This window comes from Phoca vitulina, unplaced genomic scaffold, assembly GCF_004348235.1.
Source record: "Phoca vitulina isolate PV1807 unplaced genomic scaffold, GSC_HSeal_1.0 scaffold2, whole genome shotgun sequence".
Classification (NCBI taxonomy): domain Eukaryota; kingdom Metazoa; phylum Chordata; class Mammalia; order Carnivora; family Phocidae; genus Phoca; species Phoca vitulina.
In genome coordinates, this window is record NW_022589705.1 from 92,144,538 (window position 1) to 92,153,106 (window position 8,569).

At 43.8% G+C, this 8,569-nt stretch overlaps 1 pseudogene; it reads left to right on the forward strand.

Moving 5' to 3' along the window:
• The first annotated feature begins 6,302 nt into the window (after positions 1 to 6,302).
• LOC116639043 lies at positions 6,303 to 8,113 on the forward strand (annotated as a pseudogene).
• Positions 8,114 to 8,569: the final 456 nt, after the last annotated feature.

Consider the following 8,569-nt stretch of genomic DNA (forward strand, 5'->3'; position numbering starts at 1 on the left):
GTTCCGGGGCGTCCTCAGCCGGTGCGGGTCTCAGCGAGATCTCGTAGCTGCCGTCCCCTTCACTGCCGCTTCATTGCTTGACACAGGCCTTTTCCTTCTTAAGCCCAGGGGTGTATAACATTCTAACAGCATGATTAAATAAGATATATAACAAAAATAATAACTAAAAGCAATAGAATTTCCTTAATGGATTCCCAAACGTGTGTAGAGACAGGATTCCATCCCATCTTTAAGTATTTTAAAGGATTACAGTCAGACCATGAGCCAGAACAAATTATGAGTTTGAAGGGTTTTGCTAACAACTCTAGAAAGGAATGTTTGTCATTTAAGTTTTGTGTATCTTTGCTCAGTGCAGGTAGGTTGGTGTCGAGTGCTGAGGCCTCATGCATGGCCCGTGCAGCACGTTCAAAGTGGGTAGGCTTGCTGGGTAATGTTTGACAGGCTGCTCTGAGTCCTTCCAAGTTTTCATCTAAAAATGTTACATTGGGGTGCCTGGGTGGGCTCTGTTGTTAAGCATCTGCTTTCAGCTCAGGTCATGATCCCAGGGTCCTGGGATCGAGCCCCGCATCGGGCTCCCTGCTCAGCGGGAAGCCTGCTTCTCCCTCTCCCACTCCCCCTGCTTGTGTTCCCTCTCTCGCTGTCTCTCTCTGTCAAATAATTAAAATCTTTAAAAATAAATAAATAAATAAGTGTTATATTAACAGCATACAACATTTTAATGCATTCATTGTTTATGGTGATAATAATATCATTCATTCTAGCATGAAGAGAGAACATGACCTCTGAAAAGCTATTAGCGCAAATTATCCAATTAAAGTGTCCCATGTCCAGGGGCACCTGGCTGGTTCTGTCGGACGAGCATGTGACTCTTGATCTCAGGGTCGTGAGTTCGAGTGCCATGCTGGGTGTAGAGAGTCCTAATAAATAAACTTTAAAAAATAAAGAGTCCTGGGCGCCTGGGTGGCTCAGTCGTTAAGCGTCTGCCTTCGGCTCAGGTCATGATCCCAGAGTCCTGGGATCGAGCCCCGCCCCGCTTCTCCCTCTCCCGCTCCCCCTGCTTGTGTTCTTGCTCTCTCTCTCTCTCTGTCAAATAAGCAAATAAAATCTTTAAAAAAAATAAAATAAAATAAAGAGTCCCTTGTCCAAAAATAAATTTTCAAAGGATTTTTTTTTTTTAAGATTTTATTTATTTATTTGACAGAGAGAGAGCACAAGCAGGGGGAGGGGCAGGCAGAGGGAGAGGAAGAAGCAGGCTCCCCGCTGAGTAGAGAGCCCAACATAGAGCTCAATCCCAGGACCCAGGACCATGACCCAAACCAAAGGCAGAGGCTCAACTCAACTGACTGAGCCACCCAGTCACCCCAACGGATGTTCTTGTTCAAGGAAAAAGATCAGCATTGATTTCCAGTTCCTGCGGGTATAATACATGATATGCGACCATTGGGATACCATCTCCTTGTCATAAACATCAAGCCAGCGGGGTGTATATGTTGCCACAAGTACCATGTTACCATGTATTAGTTGTATATATATGTCATATGCTAATAAGCTTTGACCCCCTAATAGTCTTAACAATGAAAGTTTACATTGCCCTGTATTGTCACAACCCCAAGATCTGGAGGTGTCTAATCCTAAAAGAGATTGTGTCTGGTCAGAAGAATACATTTTTCCTATTGCAATAATGTTTCCATTATCATTCCAAGCTCTCTGGAGGAGGTTATCCATTCTACTGCAACTATTTTTTAACTGGTCTCTTAAGTAGAAATCTCTAAGATGAAGTAAATTTTGTTGGAGGGCCTGGACCTTACGGCCCGTGTTCTGGCTGAAGTCCCGTTGGTAGGCATGGTAACCATGCCCAGCTGAGACAAGGGAATATAGTTTTCTGAATGCTGAGGAGGTCTTGGAACCTAAATTTATGATTGCATGAAGTAGGGGGTTCATGTGTTTTTTAAGTGCAAATAAATAATAGTTTGCTTAATAGTCTGGACTTCTGCTCCCTGAATTCCAGAGGTAATTAAGTTAGCAATGATGCCTCATCCTACCAGGACGGTAGGCTTTCTAAACCTAATCCTATCCATGGGGGGAAGAGGGGTCAGTTGGGCCATTCATGGGTGGTTGTTCCTAGCTCTGTGCCCTAAATCTTACATTCAGGTTGTAGATAATACAAACTGAGTTGTTCTTTCAGGAAGGTTATTTCAATGCTCTGTGGCATGGGATTGTATACAATTCTCAGAGGGTTAGGTAAAATAGGTTCAAACATATTTGACCTGAGGAGTTTTGGCGTTGGGTTGGTAATACCAGGGGTCCCTTGTGGCTCCCAATGGAACGTTCTCACACAGTGTGTAGCATTCCAACATCCTCTCTCAATAATACGTGGGCCTGGACTCCTGGGTGACACACCACGTTTGTCAAAGGTGATCCCTTTAGCTATGTCAATTGGTGTGGATGGATCAGTTCTGGTTATGTTCTCACAGATAGGATGCTGTGCTGACCAGTTCCACCCGCTGTATGTCCAATGGGTGGATCAATGAGAAGAAATATTGTTGCACATCTGGATCAATCTGTGTCACTAAATTTGCATTAAAATCAATTCCCAATGTTTTCCACCATGCTGGTGATCTTCTTTGTATAATTGAGGTTTTATTAACCAAAGGGTAGATTTTATTCTTAAGTAATTTCTACACCCAACATGAGGCTCGGACCCATGACCCTGAGATCAAGAGTCGCATGCTCCACTGACTGAGCCAGCCAGGCGCCCCAAATCTAATTGTTCTAATGGACATATTGGGATGATCACTTCCTTTGTTATGTTATATGGGTTGACTTCAAATTTTGATATTAAAGTAACATTGTATGTGCCAGTCATATTAAATAATTTGCAAAGAGATGTGTCATGAGTAGGAATGGTCTTGGAGCAATTGAGTTGTGTCTTATACCATGGAGGTGTGATGGGACCTAAAGTGATGGACTCATAGCTGCAAGGCTATTAAAATTATCTAGAATATGGGGGTGCCTGGGTGGTGCAGTCAGTTGAGCATCCAACTCTTGGTTTCACCTCAGGTAGTGATCTCAGTGGAGCCCTGTGTCAAGCTCCATGATCAGTGCAGAATCTGCTTAAGACTCTCTCTCTTTCTCCCTCTGCCCCTCCCAAGCCATGTGCTCATTCTCTCTCTCAAATAAATAAATAAATCTTTAAAATTATCTAGAGTATGGGGGCACCTGGGTGGCTCAGTCGTTAGGCGTCTGCCTTGGGCTCAGATCATGGTCCCGGGGTCCTGGGATCGAGCCCCACATCGGGCTCCCTGCTCCGCAGGAAGCCTGCTTCTCCCTCTCCCACTCCCCCTGCTTGTGTTCCCTCTCTCACTGTGTCTCTCTCTGTCAAATAAATAAATAAAATCTTTAAAAAATAAATAAATAAATAAAATTATCTAGAGTATGATCACAGGTAAAGATCATTTTATCCCATTTACCTCTCACGTGCCAAAATTCAGATAAATGTGATTGTGCTGGTGTCATAGACTGTCCTACGAACCATTTTGTTTTAACTGCAGGATGCCCAGATTTCCAACAATTAGTAACGTTAATTGGTGGTTTATAAGTTGTGATGCTGGCCTGCGGTAGCGGACTCTATGACAGGTAGTCCCTTAAGCTGGAAACATCCCACCATGTAATATTGCATGCAATATTTGATAAGCCTGGAGCATGTCCAAAAGTGTTATCATTGGAAAAGATGTCAATTCCATGAGGACATGACATAGTCTATGGGAATATCTTCAACTAGGGAGGTGCTGTGTGACATCCATGCATCAGCTCTGTGTCATCATTCCAACTTAAACTATATCCTGTGTTATTAAAGCATAACTTATATTCAGCTATCCTGTTAATCGGGAGTTGCCTACTTATGGTATTATTTAAGAGCTTCGGTTCTATTCCATTCTCATGTGGTACGCGGAAGGTGTCAATGGATGAATGTGAGCTTATCTTTCATGCTCTAGAGCAATTTATTGGTCCATCAGGGTAATGCCCACGTCCTGTAATCCAGTGTTTTAAAGTCCGCATTGTTCTAAATGGATAATTTAGGCATTGGTTTCCCGAATATTCTGTGTAAAAATATCCCTTTGTGTGTGCCACTGTAAGGTCTAGTTGAAAGCATACAAGGATTAGTTTTAAAAGCATTGGCCTTGGGCGCCTGGGTGGCTCAGTTGGTTAAAGCGACTGCCTTCGGCTCAGGTCATGATCCTGGAGTCCCGGGATCGAGTCCTGCATCGGGCTCCCTGCTCGGCGGGGAGTCTGCTCCTCCCTCTGACCCTCCCCCCTCTCATGCTCTCTCTCTCTATCTCATTCTCTCTCTCAAATAAATAAATAAAATATTTAAAAAAAAAAAAAAAAAAAAAAAAAAAAAAGCATTGGCCTTGGGGCGCCTGGGTGGCTCAGTTGGTTAAGCATCTGCCTTTGGCTCAGGTCATGATCCCGGGGTCCTGGGACCGAGCCCGGTGCCAGGCTCTCTGCTCAGTGGGGAGTCTGCTTCTCCTTCTCCCTCTGCCCCTCTGCTCGTGTGCTCTCTCTTTCTCAAATAAATAAATAAAATCCTAAAAAAATAATAATAAAAGAATTGGCCTTATAGCACCATCTCTGTGTAGGTGTGTGGTAAAATTACCTTCGAAGCCTCTTAGGCATACTATTATCCAATTATGGCATAATTGCTCCATATAATAAAGTGAATTTTTAGGTACATGTAAATCAGGTCTAGCTTGGTGTGTGAAGTGGTGATCCGACTATGTAAGCAAGGTTCGTCCTATTTTTAATTTCCAATCCAATTCGGCAGGTGCAAAAGTTCCATTACCTTCTTTGTATAAAATTCTTCAGGTCTTAAGTAAGCTGATGAAGTTTTCGCATACCGAGTTCCATGTGTGTTATCCCATGGCGTATCCCTATGTCTCACACAAAAATTGCCCAAGAATGGAAAGTCTGGGACATCTGTCAAGTTGTAATTATAATATGCATCATTTTCATTTGTGGATATAATGCTGTCATCCTTTGGGTATCCTGTTGGCATTGGAACTTTTTCTAGGGGTGGGGTAAAGTATGGAAAATGATATAATGAAGGTTTATCAGTAGCAGTGCTTTGAGGATATTCATCATATTCATCAGTACTAGTAATACTTTCAGGATATTCATCTTCCTTATATATATTCTCTTGTTCCATGCCTGGTTGGTACCACAATTCATACCATGAGTTGACAAAAGATTTGTATGAGTTTATTGTAAGATTCATGCATGTGATGTCTGGGTGTCCTACAGTGTATGATCCACGTTGGGCACACGTTTGTGTAGTGAGATTATGTGGGACAGTACTCATGTTTTTAAATTTAATGGATGTGGGCACCTGGGTGGCTCAGTCGTTAAGCGTCTGCCTTCGGCTCAGGTCATGATCCCAGGGTCCTGGGATCGAGCCCCGCATCGGGCTCTCTGCTCCGCGGGAAGCCTGCTTCTCCCTCTCCCACTCCCCTGCTTGTTCCCTCTCTTGCTGTGTCTCTCTCTGTTAAATAAAATCTTTAAAATAAATAAATAAATTAATAAATTAATTAATTAATTTAATGGATGTGATTGATTCCATGTTTTCAGTTAAAATACTTCTTGTTGGGGGCGCCTGGGTGGCTCAGTCGTTGGGAGTCTGCCTTCGGCTCGGGTCGTGATCCCAGGGTGCTGGGATTGAGCCCCGCATGGGGCTCCCTGCTCGGCAAGAAGCCTGCTTCCCCCTCTCCCACTCCCCCTGCTTGTGTTCCTGCTCTCACTAACTCTCTCTCTGTCAAATAAATCAATAAAATCTTTAAAAAAATAAAATGCTTCTTGTTTATAATGTGAGTGGCATGTTGGTTTGAGACGTTATTAAAGTCTTCATTGAATGAACGTCTAAGTCCGGTCTTTCACATTCTGTCGTATTTTGTCCATAGTCATCTAGTGTGTGGTTCATGCTATCTATGACTTGATATGGGTGTGCAGTTTGTAAGCTAGAATAAAAATTTTGTTGGGAAAGCTTAACATCATCACTCTAATGGCGAAAGTGTCTAAAAGCTGCTTTCTGAGCTCTAGTAGAATTCAGCGCATATATAATTAGCTCTGGAAAGAGGGTATTGTCGGAAAAATAGCCTGGTGCTCAGGCAATCCTGGTATGGTTGGGACATGATTTGAAAAACTGAGTTCGGCACAGGCTGGTTTCGTGGTGTGGGAATGTTACATTGTATTCAGGAGCTAAAGTCTTATTTTTGCCTTCTGCGCTCACCAGAATGTTGGCTGTAGTGATGGTTATCATGTGTAAGACCAGCCACGAAATTTTGGCAATCCTGTGGTAAAGGTGGCTATGTCTTTGGCCTAGAATAATGTCCTCCATTATCTCTCTGATTACTCAAGCCTTGTATACAGTGACAATAGTACATTGAAAGCCAACAAGTCATCTGTCTGAGACTTCCAGTAGTCCTTGTAAGGTTCCGAGTGCTGCTGCTAGTTCAGTCAAGAAGCAATCATTAAAATAAGGATGACTCGTGCGAGTGCGGACATCTTGGCGCTCAAACGATCAGCACGGACCTGGTGTGGCCAGGCATCATCATGCAACGTGTCTCCTGAAAAATCTGAGAGATCTTCCCAGGCTGCTTCAACCAGCAGGGTAATTTCTGGATCAACCTCCCACGCTGTATGTGCCAAATCTAGACCGCTGTCAGAAGATTCTGGAAGGTCTGGGTAGGGTTGGGTCTGGTGTTTGGTGTGTCTTTCTCCCCTAATGTGAAAAACCTTATTCTTTTAATGCTGCGTTAATTAAGCAGATGGTGTAATTAGCTAATTTTCTACACAGTGGTTGGGACCTATTACCAGTGTGGCTGTTTCTATTGTGTCAGTACGTGAAGTATCCGGTTAATTCAATAAGACAAAAAATCAGGAGAGTTCGCAGCAGCCGCCTCCTCCCACACGGTCACAGTCACCCATGCCTGGAAGTGGGATGCAACCTCTGCCGGGCCCACCGCCTCCCGCCGCCTCTGGACCACGGACCCCCACACAGTGAGCGAGCTTCTGTGAAAATGTGCAAGCAGGATCCGAGCATCACTTCCTGAGGGAGGGGGTGGAGAGCACGGAGAGTAAAAGACCTCCTGCTACTCATAAAACTAAATCAGAAGACAATATCAAGGAAGAAAAAAACAGATAGGAAGAAGGTGGAGGAAAACATAAAGACAGGTGAACCATCAAGTGAGGAAAGTGATCTAGAAATTGACAGTGAAGGTGTGTTTGAACCGGATACTGATGCCCCTCAGAAATGGGAGATGACAGTGTAGAGATGATCGAGGAAACGATGGATCAGACGAATAAAAAAGTGGCTGTCATTGATGCCCTAAAGTGTGGTGAGCTACGGAAAACCTCCAACTTGTTCACAGAGGCCAACAAGCTGAATCCTCGCTTGGCTGTTCCGTATATGCCAAGAGAGCCCGTGTCTTCACCAAATTACAGAAGCTAAACGCTGCCATGCGAGACTGTGACAGAGCTATTGAAATACATCCTGATGCACTTCGGCCTTATAAGTGGTGAGGGAAAAAGCACACCGACTTCTGGGCCGTTGGGAAGAAGTAACACATGATCTCGCCCTCGCTTGTAAACTGGATTATGATGAAGATGCTAGCGCAGGCTGAAAGAGGTCCAACCAAGAGCCCAGAAAATTGCCGAACATCTGAGAAAGCGTGAGTGAAAATGTGAAAAGCGAGAGCTCAAAGAAAGAATAGTAGGAAGGGTTAAGAAGGCTCTGGAAAAACCTGAGAGAGCCCAGAGTGGGGAGGGGGAAGAAGCCAGTCCCATGGGGCTTTCCTGGGGGAAATGCCTGGTAATTCTCCTGGGGCGGGGAGAGGTGGGTGTGCCTGGAATGGCAGGAATGCCTGGGCTCAATGAAATTGGTAGTGATCCAGAGGTTCTCGCTGCCAGACAGTGTCCAGAAGTTACGGTGGCTTTCCAGGATGTGGCTCAGAACCCTGCAAAGACATCCAAATATCAGACCAACTCAAAGGTTATGAATCTCATCAGTAAATTGTTAGCCAAATTTTGGAGGTCAAGCTTAATGCCCTCGGACAAATAAAGACAAATAAAGCCCTTGCTGAAGGAAGAGCAACTTTGGTCACCTAATGAATGTGACAATCATACAAACCAGTGGATCTCTGACCGTCTCACAGAGAAAACTGGGGTGCCATGAAGAGAATCCCCACCCCTCCGCCCCACACGCAGCTGAAACATTCTACAGTGCTTTGTCACCAGGGTATTCATTCAGATAATGTCCTCCTACTAGGAATTACACACTTGAAACACTTTTTAAACCTTAAAAATATTTAAAAACAAATGAAAAGCGTGTGTTAATCCCTACATTTTTCTTCACTAATCATTTCAGTGTTTTTCCTTTGGATTAATTGGGCAAAGAAGATACTTCGGTGTGGGAAATTTATTGCTCAGTGTGAGTGAAATAAAGGTTTATGAGCAGGAGGCAAATATAACATTTAAACAGATAAAGTTTGAGTTGGAGATATGGTTCAAAAAAAAA